The sequence below is a fragment of the Mastomys coucha genome, unplaced genomic scaffold (genome assembly GCF_008632895.1).
Source record: "Mastomys coucha isolate ucsf_1 unplaced genomic scaffold, UCSF_Mcou_1 pScaffold5, whole genome shotgun sequence".
NCBI lineage: Eukaryota > Metazoa > Chordata > Mammalia > Rodentia > Muridae > Mastomys > Mastomys coucha.
In genome coordinates, this window is record NW_022196911.1 from 63,614,147 (window position 1) to 63,636,257 (window position 22,111).

General features: G+C 45.9%; 1 protein-coding gene across 1 annotated transcript in view; it reads right to left on the reverse strand.

The window, feature by feature from the left end:
* Ntn1 (netrin 1) overlaps nucleotides 1–1,268 on the reverse strand; it is a 199,053-nt gene extending 197,785 nt beyond the window's left edge. Inside the window, exon 1 of the mRNA XM_031350911.1 lies at nucleotides 1,175–1,268. The gene's annotated coding sequence lies outside the window, so the exon portion shown is untranslated. The remainder of the gene's footprint in view (nucleotides 1–1,174) is intronic.
* Nucleotides 1,269–22,111: the final 20,843 nt, after the last annotated feature.

Sequence of the window (22,111 nt, forward strand, 5' to 3'; positions counted from 1 at the left end):
CCGTGGCTAAGGAAGGACAAGATATTGCAAAGAACCCAAAATAAAAGTCTGGCTCTGGTCGGGGTCGCACCAGCTAGGGCTCTGTTTCTACACAACCTCTTCATTCCCATCGCAATTTAGGACAGCTAAGATCTCCTGGTGTGACCTCAGGGACCCACCGACTGCTTTTGACCAGTTTTGGACTGGTGATTCTAGTGCCCCGGCTTTAACATCCTTGTGTGAAATTAGCTGCGCCTCCCTCTAGGTCGGCACTTGATTTTTCTAATCTAGTTCTTTGTCCCCGGTGCCCTTAACCCCGGCTTCCTGTTTCCAGAATCGCCTCGGCCTGAGCCTGGGTCCAGCTCTAACCCGACTTTCCCGTCGAAGGCCCTCGGCCAGTGATTCTCGGGAGCGCAGGCGGAGGCCGGCGGGTCCGAGGCGCGGGCCGGGGCTGTATGGAAATGGGCAGAGGAGCCGGCGGGCGCTGCGGCGATTTATTCCGGGAGTGACAGCCCCTTTGAGCGCTCGGCGAATGGCATTTTCTGTCTGTGAAAGCCTTTCTTCCCACCTCTGTTCAGATTAGCCCGGGGTATGAATGCGCCCATTATCCAGCCCGCTGACCATTCTGAAACGCCAAATTAATTACTAAGCACTGAATCAGGCGCCCGGGCCGGGGCACTGGGAGGTGTGAAAATAGCGAGCGGCTGGAGATGGGGACTGAGAGGGGCGCAGCGCGCAGAGGACCGGGAGGGGTGGCCCTAGGGGCGGGCGCGGCGGGACTCCGGCGGGCTTGGCCAGACGCCGAGCGCGACCTGCCGGTGTGACCGTGAGCGACCGCAGAGCGAAAGGACGGGCGAACGGGCGGGCGGGCATAGAGCCGGGGTCGCGGCCCGGAGCAGGCTGGGGCTGGCGGGCATGGCTTCTGCCAGAGCGCACCAAGTGCATCGGGCTGTGGCTCGGGTGAGATTCCTGCTGCGCGCGGGCGGCTGTCTCCGTGCACCGCCCCGGGTGGCCACCTCCAGACAGCCCCAGTCCAGGGTCACCCCCTCCAACCCCGCGCAGGCGGGCAGTTCGTGCTGAAGCTGCCCTTCGCGGCCTTCCAAAAACTTGGGCGCCACCCTCCGATCACAGCCCCAGCCAGAGCTATCCAGCGCGGGGCAGACTCTAGGCGGTCTCCATTGCCCCTAACACTTACCTGCGATAGGGGCGTGGGGTGGGAGGACGAGAGACTGCTGGGCGGCGGAGGGAAGTGAGCACAGGGTAGATCCCGCTGGATTGCGCCTGGAGCGGAGGAGCGCCCTCTTTTAAGACTCTTCCCCCAGGTTCCGCCAGGTGGTGTCAAGCCTGCCCGGCCCTTTGCGGTTCTTCGCTCACGGGTCACGCTGCCAGATCTCAGTGGCTCGCTTCAGTCCTGCGGCCTGCCAGGTTAGCTTCAAATTGGGGGCCATAAAGGAGCTCGGACAGTTTTGGAGGACACACTAACTACCCAAGGGAAAACCAGCCTCTCACCTTAGCTTTGGGTTTGTCTGGGAGTTGAAGAAATCTGGTGGCTGGCCAGGAGCTGGGAATAAGCATGGGCGAGCAGAGAGTCTTGTCCAAGGAGAAGTGATTTATGCCCCCTCCCTACAAGTCAAGCTAAGTGGACCTTGGTGCTAGGTGGCTCTCTGATCTTCTTTCAGCAATTACCATTTAAATGACTAAAGAGATAGAATTGTCTCCATTAACTCTTGGAAATGGATCATTTACACCTCTGAGAGAGCGGAATTTAAGATCACCCGAGAGGAGGAAGAAGGCTCTCTACCTTTCTCTAGAGAGCTCTACACTTTTCCGTGGACCTTGCTCTAAGACTGGATACCTTAGGCGGTTCACACCCGGCTCTAGCACCTGAAAAACCGTGGCAGACTGGCATTCCTTTTTGCGTAGCAGCCTTCCTTGTTCTGAGCCCTGTATTTTCACTGGTTTCTTATACCTTTGAAATGCTACTGTGACGAGCCTCTGGTGAGGCATTTGGTAGTGGCATTTGTGTTGTTTGTGCTTGTTTGTTTGTTTGAAGCTGGGTCTCAGTTTGTAACCCTGGCTGGTTTAGAGCTCCATGTGTATGTAAATCAGGCTTGCTTCAAGCTCACAGAGATCCACTTACCTATGCCTCCAAGACCAGTGTTTATTCTTTTTCAAAACAAATCTTGCGGCAGCAGTGGCGTAGCTCCAGTTTGACTGTAACTCCACCTGCCTCAGCCCCCAGAGTGCTGGAATTAGAGGTCCCACCACTGTACCTCTGATGACTTTTGAAGTCTTGACACTTCTTAGAGTGTCTCTGTTCACAGGCCTCTGGTTAGATATAGGATTCTGGAGTCTCAGCCTCTCACTCACAGGGATGTTGTTAGCAACGAACCACATAAAAGTTGATGCTCTTGCTGTCCACTGCGACTGAAACATAGCAGGGGACCAGTGGGCTTAGCAAGGCATGGTTATCTGTTACCAGTTCTTAAATCACTGTTGCACTGCCCACAACTCATTATGTAGCTTAGGCTGACCTGAGGTTTGTGGGAGAATCTTCCTGACTCAGCCTCCTCTGTGCTGCCTTCTTTGTTTCATATCTACACACACACATCCTTCAAAAAAAAAAAAAAAGCAATAAAGGCCGGGCAGAGGTGGCACACACCTTTAATCCCAGCACTTGGGAGGCAGAGGCAGGCGGATTTCTGATTCGAGGGCAGCCTGGTCTACAGAATGAGTTCCAGGACAGCCAGGGCTACACAGAGAAACCCTGTCTTGAAAAGCCAAAACCAACCAACCAAACAAACCAAAACGATAAAGAATATAACCTAGCTGAACATGGTCACATATTGTATAGCTACCATAACCAGCAATTTATTTTTATTCATGTGTATGTGAAATGTGAGGGTGCCTGTTTGTCTGTTAGTATACTTACATGTCTGCAGTTTTCTTGGAGATCAGAAGAGAGGATCCCGTAGATGTGGTGTTACAGTCAGTTCAAATGTGGGCACTGGGCACTGAATCTGAATCCTCTTCAAGAGCAGTAACCACTTTTAACTGCTGAGCCACCTCTCCATCCCCCCACATTTTCTGCTTTTTAAAAATAATATTTTATTTTATGTGTATGAGTGTTCTGCCTGCATATACATATACACACCATGTATGTGCCTGGTGCCCATGGGGCCAGAAGAGGGCATCATATCACCTGGAATTGAAGTTAACAGATGTTTGTGAGCCACCATGTGGGAGCTGGGAATCAAACATGGGTTCTCTGCAAGAGCAACAAGGGGCTGCAATCATTGAGCCATTTCTCTAGACACAAAACAGACCCTGTCAGAAGGGGAGAAGGGGGAGCAGGAGGAGGAAGAAGAGGAGGAGAAGGAGGAGGAGGAGGAGGAGGAGAAGGAGGAGGAGGAGGAAAGAGGAACAAGAGGAGGAAGAAGAAAAGAGAAGGGAAGGGGAGAGGAGAAGAGAAGAGAAGAGAAGAGAAGAGAAGAGAAGAGAAGAGAAGAGAAGAGAAGAGAAGAGAAGAGAACTTTGGAACACACATCTTCTATACAGGAGGCAGAAACAAGTAGATTTCTGCAGGTTTGAGGCCAGCTTGGCCTACATAGTAAGTTCCTGCCAAGGTCTACATATTGAGAACTTCATAGTGTTGTTGCTACTTCTATTCCTAATGGCTGCCTTGAATAAGTCCCTTGTTCTCCCTTCGCCTACACCCTTCTCTGTGGTTGCAGTGGTTCTGTTCTTCCCACACTGTCTGGGAATCTGTATGTTATAATTAAGAAGTAATAACAGATAGTAAAAAGTTTTGGAGAGGATGTACAGAAATTGGAAACCCTTGATGCAGTGGTCCTCCACCTGTGGGTCTCAACCCTTTGGGGGAGTTGAATGATCCTTTCACAGGGGTGGCCTAAGACCATGGAAAAACATGGATATTTACATTATGATTCTAACAGTAGCAAAATTACAGTTATGAAGTAGCAATGAAAGTAATGTTATGGTTGGGGGTCACCACAACGTGAGGAACTGTATTAAAGGGTCACAGCACTGGGAAGGTTGAGAACCGCTTGTCTTAATGAGTGGTAGGTTCCCAAAAACAGTCCAGGAGTTTCTCAGAAAATGGGGGAGGAGGACCCCACGACTCAGTGGTTCCAGGTTAGGGATATACCCAAGAGAAATAAGAACACATCCACATAGAAGGCATAGAAGGTGTACACAAATATTTGTAACAGTGTTATTCATAGCCTCAACACAACCCAAGCATCCAGCAAGAAAACACTGACGTGAAAGTATCCTATGACCCTATGATGGTGTAGTATTCAGCTACAAAACAAAATGAAGGGTTGATGTATTCTACATGAAAAGTTACCCTAAGTGGAAGAGGCTGGTCACGGAAGATCACACATCTATCATATGGTCCCATTTATAAAAGAATAGGCAAATCAACAGACAAAGAAACTGGATTAGTGGTTGCTTAGGGAAGGAGCTGATAGAAGGAAAGTAGGTAAGGGCCGCTGATGGGAATGATGCTTGCTGCAGCAGTGAAAGGCAGTTTTCAGGACAGTTGCACTATTCTGTGAAGGTACTGAACACCTGTGAATTGTACACTTTCAGTGGATGATTAGAGTGGTATATGAATTACATCTCAATATAGATGTTCAAGAGTACTTACTCTATTTAATCCATACCAGGTCCTAGGATAAGCACTGGCTACACAGAAGGGATACAGGCTCTGAACCCATGATCCCTACAGCATAACTGGTGGAATTTTGCCATCCCAGAGTCCCATGATCCTCTAGAAGAATGAAATAACCTCCTTACACTGTAGTGCAAAGATTTCCAACACCAATGGAAGTCAAGACTTTTCCACCAAATCATATCCTGAGACCTAGGTATTGAGGTATTTCTGTTATTTCTCTGTCTTTGCTCTTCTACTGCACCGACACAAATGGCTGAAGGTCTCTCTGCAGACTCAGTACTATCTTTGAATCAGAGTAGTGATTCCCACGACAGCAGCCATGTACAAGCCCAAAGCTGTGTTTGCGGGCAGCGCGTGTGGAATCCTTGCCGTGAGGTTTCAAATCCCAGCCTTGCCGCTCACTAGCTCCTTGAACTTACTCAAAGCACTCATCTTCTTTGTGCCTTAGTTTCCTTGCGTGAGACATGAGGATAAGAGTGTCTATGTCCTAAAGATTTTGTAAAACATGAATTAATATATGCACAATCATGGTGTGGGGTAGTTGTCTGCAAAGATCTCGGGCGGCTTCTCTATAAGCCACTAGGTGGCGCAGGCGCACCACTCCGGGCAACAAAGATGGCCCCCGGAGGTCACGCACAGTTAAACTCTGGGCTTTGGTAAATGGTGTGGATGATTCACCAGTGCTGTAGCTGTGGGCCATCTGTAAGTTATATAGGGCAGCACCACCTGTAATGTAGCAAAATTCTCTAGTTAGTGCCATTAGCTGGAAAAAGTTGTATTTAATGCAGAGAAAACCAGTCTACAGATCAAGAGCTTACAGCCTGGGCTGAGCTCAGCGCCATGGCTGCTTTGTATTATCACCCAAGTATGGTGCAGCCACCCACATCCGAGGTCTCCCACAGTTACCTTTCATTTTATAAATAGTTGTGACACCCCCTGATCATCCTCAAATAAAACTTATAGATGATATAGCTTTCCGACATTCCTAACTTCCTCTTCCATATCAACTAAAATTTCTCGTTAAGGGTATGAGAAAAAGCCACACACAGTGAAAGCTTATGTAAGTGCCTGGGCATAAAGATATAAGATGGCATAACAAAGTGAGGAAATACTTTCGTCTGTGTGTGGGATGACCAGGGAGACCACAGTAACAATGTCTGGTAGAGATGTGCTCTAAACCCCTTGAGTAGCACTGTCATAAGCAATATGATTTTTCAAAGTGGTCGCAGTGTTTGGTCAAGAAAAATAACAAGACAAATATATTCCAAGGCAAAGTAAAATTGACCTTTTCCTACCAATGATTTTTTTTTTTATCTGCATGATGTTTAGTGTAGTATTTAGAAAGACACATGAAAAGGGACAGCTCTGTTGTGCATGACTGTCCTACATACCATGTATTGCAGGCACCTGGCACCTATTGTCCCTGGCTACTAAATAGACGTGGGGACCCCTACTCCCAATACTATAGCAGCCAAAACCACCTCCCCACAAGTTTCCGATTGAACGATAGGCTCTCAGTTGGGCACTAGTAGTTCAGGATCAAAATTGCTTGGGCGTTCCTAGCAAGGTTGGCATTTGTTCTGCTCGGAGCTGAACTTGCAAAAGGCATTTAGTTTCTTTCTAGCCTACACAAACAAACTAGAGCTGGCACTCAACGAGGGCTCCAGAAGAAGGAGGACCTCTTTCTCTGAATCTTTTCCCTCATGTTGGCCCTTTGTCCAGAAAGGGGGACCCAAAGGGGGTTGGCCTTTCTTGTCAATCTCTCACACACCATCTGGTGGTCTCCTGAGAGCTTTTTAGCAAAACCCAGCTGGAAAGTAAATCCGCACAGATATAATCCTGATTTAAGCAACTAGAGCCAGGACCCTGGCCTGGGAGAATTACCTGGATTCTACGTGCTCGGTATGTCCACCACAAGCTATTCTTGCCGTGTCTTTTCAGGAGGGAGCCTAGTGAGCCCAGAGCTCCTTCTGACAAGGCTCTGACATGCTGGCAGGCATAGGCTTGTCCACAGGGTTCAGCTCACTATCTTCAACTCCACCTGCATTGAAGCATTTTCCGGTTTGTACATCTGGCCCTTCCTTTCTCGTGCAGTTGTGGCATCTTCCTGCCCACCCCCTCCCTCAACCTGTGGCTTGTTTGTCTTGCAAGGCAGGTATGACACGGCCCGATCCCCTCACTGGTATTCCTGGAATTTAACTGTGCTAGAAGACGAAGACCGGAGTGTCTCCCATCCTCCTCACGCATTCCATCACATTGGCCAGTTGACATCCCTGGGCCATCTGGTCACCCAGAGCAAGGAGTCAGATGTTCAAGAATTCTCTCCCAGACCTTCTGATCTAAAAAGGGCAGCTGAGGGACTGGATTCTCCAGAGTCCCCATCGCTGTTGTTCAAGTCCTGGCTTCAGATGTTTCCCACCCAGGCCTCCACCCACACACTAGCGGTTTGTAAGCCTATGTGGCTTATTTAGTGTGCAGACATTTATTGACTCCTTTGACATGTCAGGCTTCAAGGGCACAGAACTGGGCAGACACAGCTGTGGACTCATCAGGCTACAAGCCTAGTGTCGAAAGGCAGACATTTAATAAACAACAGCATAAACATCTGTGTGACGGCACTGCAGATACACAATGCAAGAAGAGAGATGAGGCCGGAGAGATGGCTCAACAGTAAAGGGCACTTGGTACTCATGCAGGGAACCTGGGGTCTGTCCCTAGCATCCTCATGGTGACTTACAGCCTCCTATAACTCCAGTTTCAGGGGACGGAATGGTCTCTTCTGGCCTCCATGACCACCAGGGACACAGATGGTATGCATACATACACATGGGCACTCATACACACATAAATATAAACATTAAAAAAGAAGATGTACAGAGACTCTAGGGGCTGGGACTCTGGGCACAAGTGGGAAATAGAAACTTAAGGTGAAACGGGGTTTGGGAAGGTATTGGTGAGGTGAGGAGAGTAGAGAGTTGTCCCTTGGCATGGACAGGGCAGGTAAAGGCTGCGACCCTGGGGCAGCCTGGGGTGGTCAAGAAGCCAGTGGGTAGCAGTTAGCACATATTGACCACAGGCTATGTGTCAGTACAGCGCTTCTAATGTCTCATTTCAGAAATGAGAAAACTGAGTAATAAGGGGGTCAAGGTGCCCTGAAGTCACAATGCTAGAAAGGATCAGAGCCAACATTTGGACATGGGAAATCTGACTTCCGGCCTGGATCCTTAGCCCTCTGGCAGAGCCCCTCCACAAAGATAGGAAGTCGTCACGGTGTCAACGGTAACACCTTGTTGGGTGCATGTAAAAAGACAAAGTCGCTTTCCCAACCACACCTGTGGGGCCTGGAAGGACATCCGTGGGCTCGAGATGGTGTTTTCTTTGTCAACTGTTTTGGATGCTGTTGTTGTGCCCATGATAGGGCCAGGGCTTGATGCATACTCGGTACCCTTCCCCTGAGTTCGGTCCCCACTCAGGGGACAGGCTCTTTAACTTCTCAGATAAAAACAGAGTCATGAAGAGAGGAAGAGGAAGCGCGAAGACAAGAATGGCGTAAGCCTTTTCTCATTGGCTTCATAGGGCGCCGTTGTCGTCGGCAGGTAGATCCTCATTTGGTACTTCCTGTAGGCTGGGCAGTCTTTTGAGCACATTTTGTTCTTTGAGTCGTCGATCTAACAACTTCATAAGGTCAGAACTGCCCCTCTCTCCACTTCAGACGAAGCAGACAGAGAGGTTCCACGGCTTGCTGGTGTGGGGTTAAGGAGGTGGCGACGCTGGTGTCTTAACAGCTTGTCTAGGCTCTGCGTTGGTGGAGGCTGCTGAAGCACAACCCCATGGCTCTCACCTGATAGGGAAGCACTGTCCCCCAGCCTTGAGGGTTGTGGTTGTGGCTACCCTGTCACACTCAAGTGCTTTCAAAGTTGCAAGTAGGAGAGGAAGTAGGGACTGGGGGTTGGGGGGACTGAAATCCTGGCATGATGGGGCTGGGGTAGGTGGGAATGGCTGACCTGGGCTCCTTCTGCATTTGGGGATGCACAGCATTTACTGCTGTGCTCAGCCCCAGATGGGGCTTATTCCCACTCCCCTCCTGAGTGGATTCTACAGAGTTCAGCAGCCCTGACTGTCACATCAGCACTCACTCACCATTGACCCTGGTGAGGGGCTCCCAAACATAGTGGAAATAACTTTCCAGAAGGCTAGTGGCCCTCCTCAGATTTCATCAGAGGTCACCCTATGAGACTTGGCCATCCATCAAGTCATCAAAAAGATGTGGGGCAAAGCCCAGACTCAGGACTAGAATCTTGCATGTTCTTTTGTGTTTTAGTTAGCCCAACTGGTTGAACATTAGGCCTGTTGATACAGCAAAGTCCAATCTTCCCACTCTTGAGCATAGTGTGCATGGAAAAAGCCTAGAAGTAGGCAGAAGGGAAGAGATGGCCTGGGAAGGCCTGGAGGCAGGTTAAGGGAAGAGATGGCCTGGAGCTATGAGATCTGAGGTCAGCCAGACACTCCTCTTCCTAAAATACTAGCACCCCCTAGTGGCGGCAGTCTCTATTTACACTGCAGGGTTCTGCACCTGAGATTGCATTTTCACTCAGCTCCAACTGAAATGTTTTGTTTTGTTTTGTTTTGTTTTTGTTTTGTTTTCTTTCAAGACTGGGTTTTTCTGTACAGCTCTGGACAACCTGTACCTTTCTCTGTAGATCAGGCTGGTTTCAACCTCAGAGATGTGCCTGTCTCTGCCTCCCGAATGCACAACTAGATCTGGCCACTCCAACTGAAATTTAACATGCCCTTGAATGATTATTATGATAACTATTATTCATTAGACAAACCACTACTTGTGATTTTTGCCCCCAATAAATCAGCATGTTTTAAAGAAATATCATGTAACATTGGTTGGAAACAACAGGAAGCATCATTTATATCTGTTACTACTAGAGATATCATTCAATCACATAATTAAATACAGTAGTAAAGAAGTGGACTGTGTGTGGTGGCTGTAATCCCAGTACTCAGTTTCCTAAGGCAGGAGGATTCTGAGGTAGAGGCCAGCTGTGGGATTCAAGCCAGTGAAGATGAGAGAGAGTGAAAGTTGGGGCCCACCACCACTCCTTGCCTTAGTCTGAAGTTCTGTTGTCTCTGTGGTTCTCCACATCCTGCTGGCTACAAGCAGGACAGCGGTGGGACTCCTCCCAATGCTAGTGAAGGTTGACAGTTATCATCAGGACCACCCGGGCTTCTCATTGATCACCTAGTCAGCATGGGGAGGCTGGGCATGGCTGAGTCCACTCTGCAGCGGGAAAGGTCCTCATCTGCAAAGGTGAAAGGCTTCCAGCTTTAGGATGACCCAAGGTCTCTGCAAGTCCTGGAAGCCAGGTCACTCCCTGCTTACAAATTCTCTTTCCAACCCCTGCCCTCAACTGGGGCTCACAAGAGTCCTGCACCATCATGCCTTTTGTTTGTTTTTCGAACCAGGGTTTCTCTGTGTAGCTCTGGTTGTCCTGGAACTCATTCTACAGACAAGGCTGGCCTTGAACTTCCACCTGCCCAGCAAGGTCTCACAGCAGAGGTGTTCCTAGTCTGCCCCACCTACCTCATTTCTGAATGGACTGAGGTGATCACCCCTCACGTTAAATGTCTCTGAGGAGAGGACAAACCCTCACTAAGGGAAAACAAACTGACTTCCTTCTCCAAGGTGCTTTCGTAAACACTATCTGGGGTACAATAAGACAAGTATGGCATGTACAGGAAGAGGAACGCATCACCGATCGCGAAGAGAAAGAAACTGACAGCAGTGGTAGCCTGGCAGTGATCCAAATTTTGGGATAAATAGTAAAGAACTTTAAAACGGAGGTAGTAGGTATGTTGAATGGGAAACTAGGAAAAAGCAAAATGGGTAAGATTTCAGTGGAGAACAATAATCAAGTAGGCATCTTAGAACAAAAAAATTATATTTGGGGATAAGAGCTCATATAGAGTTGACAGTATAAGGCAGGACTGGTAAACCCAAGCGAGGTTTCGCTGTATGTACAAACCATAGCACAGAAGGCAAAAGGTCCAGAAAGAAAGTAAAATTGTCTTTCTTTTTTTGGGGCGGGGGAGAACATGATTGTCTTAGATTTTCCTAAAAATCTAAGAGATTCTATTACATCAGTCAGTGAGTTCACCATGCATGCAATTCTCAAAGAATTAATACAAGTATTATTTTTTAATTATATACTTATTTATTTTATGTATATTAGTATACCATTGCTGTCTTTAGACACACCAGAAGAGGGCATCGGACCCCATTGCAGATGGTTCTGAGCCACCATGTGGTTGCTGAAAATTGAACTCAGGACCTTGGAAGAGCAATCAGTGCTCTTAACCACTGAGCTGTTTCTCTAGGCCAATACAAGTATTATTATATTTTAAAAATGAGTTAGTTCAGTAGAGCTTTACTATAGAAAGGCAATATTCAGGTAGGAGTGTTGCACACACACCTAGCACACTCTTAATCCCAGCATGCCAGAGGCAGAGGCAGAGGCAGGGTCAGGTGGATCTCTGTAAATTCAAAATTAACTTGGTCTACAGAGCAAATTCCAGATTAACCAGGGTTGAGTAGTAGGATCTTGTCTCAAAGCAACAGCAAAATAAATGACAAAGAAGATGAATGGCTTCTGAGGGATGGTACCTGCGATTTACATCTGACCTCCACCTTCACTCCCATACATGTGCACACTCACATAAGCACCCACACAAGCACACACACACATGAACACACATCCATGGACACACACTTCCATGAACACACACTTCCATGAACATACAAATCCATGAACACACACATGAACACACACATACAGAGAGTAACAAAAGAAAAATATGGAGAATGGCTCAGTGGTGAAGAATACTTGCTGTCCTCTCAGAGGACCAGGGCTCCCAGCACCCACATCAGGCAGCTCCTACCCCCTTACAGCTCTAGCCAGGGCATCTGACAGCCTCATCTGGACTCTGTAAGCACCCTGCACACATACACGTTTTAAAAATTAGTAAATCTCAGCCAGGCAGTGGTGGCACACACCTTTAATCCCAGCACTTGGGAGGCAGAGGCAGGCGGATTTCTGAGTTTGAGGCCAGCCTAGTCTACAGAGTGAGTTCCAGGACAGCCAGGACTACACAGAGAAACCCTGTCTTGAAAAACAAAACAAAACAAAACAAAACAAAAAATCTGAACAGACATTTAACCAAAAATATACAAATGGCAAATAAACATATGAATAGATATACAGTACTATTAGTCATTGGGAAAGTATTAATTAAACCCACAATTACATACCATACATAGTGGAATGGATTTTAAAGCTTTAAAATTAATTTTTTAGATTTTTTTGTTTTGTTTTTTGAATCTGGGACTCACTATATGGCTCTGGCTGTCCTGGTACTCACTATGTAGACCAAGCTGGCCTTGAACTCAGAGAGATCCACTTGCTTCAGCTAGTACTAAAGGCATACGCTCAACTCTTTTTACATTCTTATTATTTATTTTTTATGTATGGATCATTTGCTCGCATGAATGTCTGTGCACCCCTTGCGTGCAGTGTCTGTATAGGACAGAAGAGGGCATTGGATCCCTTGGTACTGAGTTATGAGCCAGGATTCATGTCTCAGCACTTCATGGTGACTCACAACATTTGTGACTCTAGTTCCCAGCAACCTGACCCATCTCTTACATGCGGACATACATGCAGGCAAAACACCCATATGCGTGAAAATATTTCTACAAGACACATTGGCAAATTCATTCTGAACAAATTCAGATTTGTTTTATCTGATGGTGCATTGTGTCTTGGAATACTCAGACACACCTGTGCAGGCTTCATGTACAGCTCTGCTGGACTCTGTCTTGGGGACTCTGCTTGGTTTTCTGTTTTGGACCCAGGGCCTCACCGCAGCCCTGTAGACTTAGGCAGACCCCACTTGGCAATGCTTCTGCCCCAACCTTCTGAGTACTGGGAGCACAGGCAGAAAGCACCCACCCAGTTCAGTATTAAGTCTCTGTTTTTTTTTTTTTATTAGTTTTCTGTATTTATTTATAATCACTGGCTTAACCTTTCTTTTATGGCACTGAAGACTGAATCCAGGGCCTAGTTTATGATAGTCCAGTACTCTATCACAGAGACACAGCCATGCTGATTTAAAGTCAATCTGCTTAGTGCAACATTCCAGCTATTGGATTTCCTCAGACAATTTGTATTGACGTTTATTTCTCACAGAAGGGGTATACTATCCTATTTCTTACAGAGTCTCATAACTGAACTTCCCTCACTCCGAATATGGTCTTACATAGCCTAGCCTGGCTTCAGACTCCATATGTAGCCAAGGGTGGCCCTAAACTCCTAATCCTCCTGCTTTCTCCCCCAAAGTGCTGGTATTGCAGTTATGTACCACCACATCCAGCTTTATGTGACGCTGAGAATTGAGCCCAGGGCCTCAAGCATGCTAGATAAACACTCTGTCAACTGAGCCACATTCACTAGCCCTCACAACAGGACATTGAAAATGGGAAATGAGGTGTGGCAAGACGTCTCAGTAGTTAAGAGCATTGACTGCTCTTCCAGAGGACCCCGGCTCTATTCTTGGGACCCACGTAGTGATTCACAACTGTCTACAGATCTAGTTCTAGAGGATCTGACATCCTCTTTTAACTTCTTCAGGCACCATGCAGTGAATGAGCCGCACAGACATACAAGCAGGCAAAGCACTTGTATACAACATAAAACTTAAAAAGAGTTGTATAAAACAATTAGTCACACCTCTTTCACAGTCTACATTGTTTTTTTGTGGTTGATGATGATGCTTTTTGTTGTTTCTGTTGCTCATTTGTTCTGTGGCTTTCTTGAACTTAATGTATTTATTTACCTATTTATATATTTATAAGGGTCTCCCTGTGAAGCTCTGGCCATCCTGTCCTGGAACATACTGTGTCCAGGCTGGCCTTGAACTCCCAGAAACCTGACTACCTCTGCTTCTCTGGGTGAAGGGATTAAAGCTATGTGTGGCCCTGCTAACTCTGGAACTCATTTTCTAGCCTATATCATTTCATAGAGTACACTCCCAGTCAGGTCAAATCAAAATAAGACGTAGGAAGTACAGAAAAGAAAAAAAAGGGGCAGGGAGAAAAAAAGAAAAACAAACAAAAAACTCCCAGTATCTATGAAGGGAGGTTTTCCAGGGAGCTGCCAAACACTTCGAACGGTGTCAGGTTTTTTTTAGAAGAGGGTTACCTGCACTTCAAGTCTATGTATGCTAGAGATGGGGAGAGAGAAGTGGGGGAGATTAAAACCCCATAAAACTCACTGTTCTGAAAGTCTGCTATTTGTCTTGAATAAATGTTCTACTGTCACTAAACCGTTTTGGTCAACGAGATTCCATAGTGGGTATTGTTTGTTGTTTGTTATAGCTGGGTTTCCCTGTTCTCATTGCTTTCATGGAGGAATGCATCTTGAGGTTCTAGACATTTTGAAAGCATTTGAATCTTTCAGATTCATTTGGGCAGAGCTAATATTTTCCAATATAGCCTATCCATGAAAATGGAATGCCTTGCCAAAACTCAGCCTTAAATGTTTTCCGGTAAAGTTTTGCAGCATTCTGCATACTGCCTTGGACATGTTCTATAGCTATTGATTTTTTTTTAACGTTTTATATTGTAAATTTTTTAATTTTGTTTTATTAGTTGCTGGTCCACAGCAATGGATTCTTTGTTGCTCAGGGGTCCTTCCTATGGCCAGCCATCTTGTTAATTTCTGTTTTTATTTTTAATAAATTATCTGCCTTGTTTTTGTTTCTCTATAGACAATCATAAAATAACACATAATAACCTTTTAATTCTTTCTTTGCAATGCCTCTAAAATGTACTGTTTTGCTGTCTTCGTGATCCCACTGGGATCTCTGATGCAATGGTGACTAGAAGTGTAATTATTGAATATTCTTGTCTTGTGTCTTGTGTCTGGTGTGTGTGTGTGTGTGTGTGTGTGGTACCTATTGTACATGTGTGTATGTGTCTAATATGTGTGTATATGTATATATGTGTGTATGTGGTGCTGCTGTGTATATGTGTGTGGTGCTTGGTGTACATGTATGTGTGCATGTGTGTGGTGTGTATATATGTGTATGTATATGATGTGTGTGGTATGTGTGTGCTCACAGTGGGTTTGTTCTATTTAGCCATGTGCAGTCATCACCAAAATCAACATTTTCAGCATCTCAAATAGAAATCCTGTTTCTATCAGAACTAAATCGCATCCTGTTTCCTCCTACTGGCCCTGACCGCAGCAAACATCAACTGACTTTCGGTGCCTGTTAATTTGGATATTCTGAACATTTTATCCAAGTGGAATAGTGGAATTCCACAATATGTGCTATATTGTGGTCTTTTAGGGGAGGGTCTTTATTTCATTTAGAATAAGTTATAAAGTTCATTTATGTTGTATCTTGGTTCTGGCACTTATTTGGTTTTTTGTTTTGTTTTGTTTTTTGAGACAGTGTTTCTCTGTGTAACAGCCCTGGCTGTTCTGGGACTCAACCCTATAGACCAAGCTGCCTCAAATTTATAGACAGCCACTTGCCTCTCCCTCCCAACTGCTGGGATTGAAGGCATGTACCACCATGGCCTGCATCCTGGTTTTATTTTTTGAAGATTTGTTTTTGTTTATTATTATTTTTCATTTTGTGTATATGAATATTTAATATGTGTACTAATCCTGGGGCCCATAGGGGCCAGAGGACATCACATGCTCTGGAACTGGAGTTGCAGATAGTGGTAAGCTGCCCCATGGGTGCTGGGAATTGAACCTGCAACCCCTGGAAGGCCAACCCATGCTCTTAACCACTAAGCCATTTCTCTAGCCTGTTGTTTTGGATTTTAAAGAGGATGCTTCTAATGTTTTTGTTTTCAAGATAGGGTTTCCTAGAGCCCAGACTGGCCATGAACTCTCAGTGGAGCTAAAAATGATTGTGAAGTTCTGCTCCTCCTGCCTCCGCCTCCCAAGAGCTGGGATTGCAGGCATGCCACCACCATGCCCATGCCCAGTCTATGGAGTGTTAGGGATTGAAGCCTGTGCTTTCTATTCCAGACCAGTACCTTACCAATCGTGCTACGTGTCCCTCACTAACGTCTTCTTGTGAGATTGTTTCAGGTGTTTTTAGACACCTTATTTGTGGTTATGGGAGTTCCAGTGTTCCTTTTCTAACAGGTTTTTATTGTTTCACAAACTGGTAATTTTATCAATACCTTCTCAGCATCCAGTCAGATAATTACATGGTGTTTTTCCTTTCACACGGTATAATGAATGACAAGCATGGGACTTTTTAATTACCCTGTATTCCTGGGATAAACTGGAGTGGTCATGGTGTGTCTTCACTTTTGTTAGTGTAAGTGCATGTAGGCTAACAAGTTAGCTTGACCTGCTATCATTACTACTACTACTACTACTACTACTACTACTACTACTACTACTATTATTATTATTATTATTATCATTATTATTATTCCTTAAAAAAAAAAGACAGAGTCTTTCCATGTAGCCCCAGCTTGCCCGGAACTCTCTGTGTAGACCAGGCTGGCCTCAACTTATAGAGATCTACCTACCTCTGAATGCTGGGAGCTAGCATACCCAGCCCTTCCATTATCTTTATCTACTTTAGATAGTGAGGGTGTAATAAGCTGGGGATGACTTGCTGTAGTTACACACATTTGCTTTTAATCCCAGCATTGATTAGGGAGGCAGGGGCAGACAGATCTTTGAGTTGAGGCCAGACTGGTCTCCATAGAGAGTTCCAAGGCAATCAGGACTCTATCTCAAAGTCAAACAAGCAAAAAACAAAACAAAACAAAACAAAACAAAAAAACCCTGGGAACTTTTGCTTCTCTTTGAGGTTTGTACATAACTAAAACGATCCATTCTTGGAAGTTTTGTAGAACCCACCTGCAAACTGGTCTAAGCCATTAAGAAAGAAAAAAAAATTAAAATTACTATGAAGGTTTGTTTTGAGTTAGTCTCTGGCTTTAGAGTCCCAGTATAGCAGAGGGTGACCTTGAATTTCTGAACTTACAGGCATGAGGGTAACACCCCATTTGAGCAGTGCTAGAGATGACTTCCTACAAGGTAAGCTTTTGTGCTAACCATTGAACCTCAGTTTCAGCTCAGTATTTTGACATTTTAAACAACTTTACATAGATAAGCTCACTTTCTTCTTAGTTCTGGTTTGCCTTTTTTTTTTTAAATCCTATTTCACTTAAGTTTTGAGATTTATTGCTGTGAAGTTAATCACAGTACTTTAGGGAGCTGTTGAAGTCCTGAGTGACTGTGTATTGTTGACATACGCCTGCCCCTGTCAAGAACCGCAATCCCTAACCCGTGGGAATTGGTAAAGCCTTCCTCTGGTCCATGTGCGGATGTTGACAATGTGTGCAAAAACTAGCAACCACAGCTTCCTGCTCCCATATGACTGCAACCTAAGGCTGCTCCCCGCTAAGACCTACTGATTCGCCTCCTGCACCCTCACAATGGACCCACCAAACTTCCTGGTGGTTGCATAGCAGCTGTCGCCCACCAGAGGGCGCACAGCCCACCCAGTGCCAGCTTTTCTGCACGCGTTCCATTGGCTGTTTCTTTATTCCCTTTCACAGCCTCCACATCATGTCTTCTTTCTCAGCTGGGATGGCATTTACTTGTGCTCTCTACCTCTTATCTCCCCAGACGTATGATTGTGTTTTCAAGTAATTATCTTCTAGCTTTATTGGTTCTCCAGTGGTGAGTCTGGGTGGCAAGCTCCCTTACCCACTGAGCCGTCTCATGGGCCCCCTTCTTTTTTTGTTTTTTGTTTTTTGTTTTTGTTTTGTTTGTTTGTTTGTTTTAGTGGCATTTCTTTTCTTTTTTGTTTGTTTGTTTGGTTTTTCGGGGGAGGGTTGCTCGTTTTTGGATCAGGATTTCACTGTGAAGTCACAGATGACCTGATACTTGCTATGGAGACCAAGCTGGCCTTGAACTCACAGAGATCTTCCTGCTTCTGCCTCCTGAGTGCTGGGATTAAAGATGTGTACCACCACCGCCTAGCCCCCCTTTATGTTTTTAAATGCAGTGTTAGGGATTGAACCTAGAGCCTTGAGCATGTTACATACAGGTTCTACCACCGAGCCAACAGGCATGCTAGCCCTATTATCTCCTTTTTATGGGGGGTGGGGACTTTGACGACTTTTCCGGTGTCCTACAGTTTTGATACTCTCATTATCATCTAGTTGAAAATACTTAAAGGCTTTCCACTGTGTTTCAAAGCTCTTTGACGGGGCACTCTTTAGAAGAAGTGTCCAGTTCTGTGGTACTCTGAAACTTTTTGGTTTTTGTTTTTCGGCATTATGGTCAGAAATGTAGTCTACATGACACCGGTCCTCTGAAAGGTTTCGCAATGTTCCTTGTGGCTTGTACAAGGGTCATTTCAGTCAATGTTCTGTGTGTATCTGAGAGGAATATTGTGTTCGGGGTTCCCTCTATCTATCTCTGCATAAATATTCATCAAATCCACATGAGTTAAAAAACCAAACCTATCGTGTTACTACTGCTTTTCTTTTTTTCTATTCAGAATTCTTCTTTTTTTCTGTTTTTGGAGACAGGACTTCCCTATGTAGCCCTGGTCCATTTGGAACTCCCAGTGTACCCTATGTAGATCAGGCTAGCCTCAAAGGCATAGATAGAGATCTGCTTACTGTCTCACATAAGCCATGCCCATGTGATTCTTCTTATGAAGAATAAATAGTTCAGAGATTGTTCATTGAAACTACCAATAATGGTGGTTAACATAATTTTTCCATATAGAGAGCTACTAATTATTGTTTTAGATGTGTTCTAGATGAGGAAAGTTTTATTAAACTGTAGCTTTATTTTATCCATTGGTGAATTATGAATGTATTGCTGCATAATAGCATATGTCTTGGTGTGTGTGTGTGTCACTTGAGGGGGGAGGGAAGAGAGAAAGGGAGAGGGAGAGAGAGAGAAAGAGAGAGAGAACTGTAACTTAGTTATAGTTTCTACTATTGCAACAAACACTATGACCAATTTGGGGAGGAAAGGGTTTATTCAGCTTATACTTCCACATTGCTGTTCATCATCAAAGGAAATCAAGACAGGAACTCAAGCAGGGCAGGAACCTGGAGGCAGGAGCTGATGCAGAGGCCTTGGAGGGGTGCTGCTCACTGGCTTGCTCAGCCTACTTTCCTATAGAACCCAGGACCATCAGCCTGGAGATGGCTCCACCCACAATGGGCTGAGCCCTCTACCATTAATCACTAATTGAGAAAATGCCTACAGCTGGATCTCATGGAGGCATTTCTCAACTGAGGCTCCTTCCTCTCTGGTGAGAGACAGAGAGACAGAGAGACACAGAAAGAGAGAGAGAAAAAGGGATCTTGCTATGCTTCCCAGGCAGGTTTGAACTTCTGGCCAGCAGTCTTCCTGCCCTGGCCTCTGTGGTGGCTTGGGCTAGAGGCACGTATGTCACTGCACCAACTCTGTCTCTGACTATCATAAGACTTGCCGTACCTGTCATTTTCCCATACCGTGATTGATATACTGGAAATAACAACTTAGAGGAAAGATTAATTTGCGGTTATGGCTTTAGAGTCCAGTCCTCAGTCCTTGGCTCTGCTGATTCAGGCATCGTGAGGAGGCTCAACATCATGGCGTCGGTGCAGGTGGAGGGTGAGGCTATTCACAGTGGGCAGGGAGCAGAGAACAGGGAAGGAGCAGGGCGTGGGGGGTGCAGCACTGTATTTCCTCCAGGTGGGCTCCACCTGCTAAGGTTGCTGTATGTCCTGAAGCAGTGTTACTAGTGTTACTAACTGGGGACCAAGTGTTCAACACCCGAGCACTTCACGTTCAACACACATGGCCTGTCTATCTGCATCTGAAGTCGACTCATCGCCTTCAGTGCAGTTAGAATCTGCGGGGTGTGTCTTTTCCCCAGACTTTTACTTTTAATCTGCCTGTGCCTTCATGCCCAAGATGTTCCTCTCTGTCCTGGTTAGCCTTAACTGTCACCTTAACACAAATCTAGAGTCAGCAGAGAAGGGAGTCTCAGTTGAGAGACTGAACTCATAGACATCCATCTGCCTCTGCCTTGAAAACGCTGGGATGACAGATGTGTGCTACCATATCTGTCTCCAACCTCGGTTTTTAGACATGGATGCTATTTAAAATTTTCACAGCTTATAGTGGTAATGAAACTGGTGATTAGGCTCTTGGGACCGGAGAGATAGATGGATCAGTGGTTAAGAATGTGTACTGCTCCCCCCCCCTCCATGGCCTCTTGCCACCTACAGCAGGTGGGAGAGCTGGCCTTGCTCCTCACCTGCACAACATGTTGCCTGTGCAGCACAGTAGAGCTGGTCCTAGATGTGGGGGGCTGCTGGTAAGCTGGTCCCAAGGGCATGAGCACAGGAGAGCCAGCCCTGCCACTTGTCTGCTGTGCAGTGACAGACAGGGGAGAGATATCCCCCTCCCCTCCCTTGTCCCTCACCACTTACAGCAGGCAGGCAGGCAGGCAGGCAGGCCCTGGGTTCAAAAGAGTGAGGACCTGGCCCTAATACTCACTAGCTGCAACGTCTGGGAGAATGGGCCCTGCACCTCACAAGGGCAGTACAGTAGAGCTGGCCCTGATGGCATGGGCACCAGTCAGCCAGCCCCAAGGGCATGAGCACAGGAGAGCTGACTCTGTCCCTTGCTGGCTGCAGCATGGGATGGGCAGCTGGGGCAGGGCAGGAGAGCTCACCCTGCAAGCTGACCAGCTCAGATACCTCTCAGACTAAGATCTAGGGCTTTGAGTTGGTCCACCCTAATACCTCTCCCATTGATGAACTGCTGGAGTGTGTGAAGGGGCTGGTCCTGCAGCTCTAAAACCGCAGGATCTCCATGACACAGGGTGACAACAGGATATCCGAGAGGAGTCTCCATGAGGTTCCAGTATTGATAGTGTAGCCGAAGCCAGAGGCCTCAAACCAGACCAAGGACTCATTGCAATGAACATCTGCAAGCAAAGAAGTGTGGACAAAAGGGAATACTGTGGGACACACTGTGACATCCTACAGCTTCCACGACAAGACTTCTTTCTCTGTTGGGGAGTAGGTTGCAAGGGTAGAGGGCGGGTACAGCAGGAGGGAGAGATAAGTGGGATTGGGGTGTATGATATGAAATTCACAAGAAACCGATGAAAAGTATTTTATAAAGAAGAAGAAAGGAAGAGTGCGTACTGCTCGCCCAGCCTTGATGGTGGACAGCTTTAATCCTGGCAATTACGTGGCAGAGGCAGGTGGATCTCTGAGTTCGAGGTCAGCCTGGTCTTCAGAGTGAGTTCCAGAATAACTAGGGCTACAGAGAAAGAAAAGTGTCTAGCTTGTCTCTTAGAAAGCCCATAGCTGCCTGGAACTCCAGCTCCAGGAGACCCCACCTCCTCTTTTGTCCTCCAAGGGCAACTGCTCTCACATGCACATACCATCCCCCTCCTCACAAAACACACACAATTAAAAATAAAATAAATATTTAAAGTGATGACAATTAAAAAAACTTTTAAAAAGTTCTTGTGCGTTCAAGAACATTTTTTCCTTCATGCAAGTTGCTAAAAGTGGACTTACTAGACTCAGGGTCGTAGATACTAACCACGAGTGGGTCGTAGATACTAACCACGAGTGGGTCGTAGATACTAACCATGAGTCCCTATGCAGCCCCACAGTTATACATCCTTCCTGTGACCACTGGAAAACTTCAGAGCCCAAATGTTTAGAAAGCCGGCATAATCTGATTTCTGATATCATTATCTATTGTCAAGTGGACGCTTACACCATTGCTTTGATTGACATTTTTCCTATTAGCATTAAACACCTTTATATTTTCCTGTACCTGTTGGCTACTTGAATACCTAGAGCAAACTATGCACTTAATTGTTCATTTTTATTTTGGATAAGTAAATTTTATGTCAACCTTTGGGCTTTTTCTGAGGAAATTTTGCCACAGAATGTCATCTGCATTTTAATGTAATGTTTATGGTGATTTTTACACACATATATTCAAATCAATCTTTTCCTTTCATAATTTCTGATTTGGGGGTCAGTTACCATTCCAATATCATACACATGCTTCCTTCTTTTTCTTCTAGACTTTGCTCATTTGAATTGAGTTTTGGCCTACAGAGTTCTCAGTCAGTCAGGGATTTATAAGTAGTCTTAAGACGTGACGTACAACCCACACTTACTTTTCCTCCTACTGATTTGTTAGCTGCCAACCTAGACCATTTACTGAATAGTGGATCTTAGTCTCTTTAAGGTATTTTGACTCCATTCAGACACTTTGACTGACAGAGTCCCACTGATGGACCGACTGCATGGTTGACAGGAGAACGGGGGGG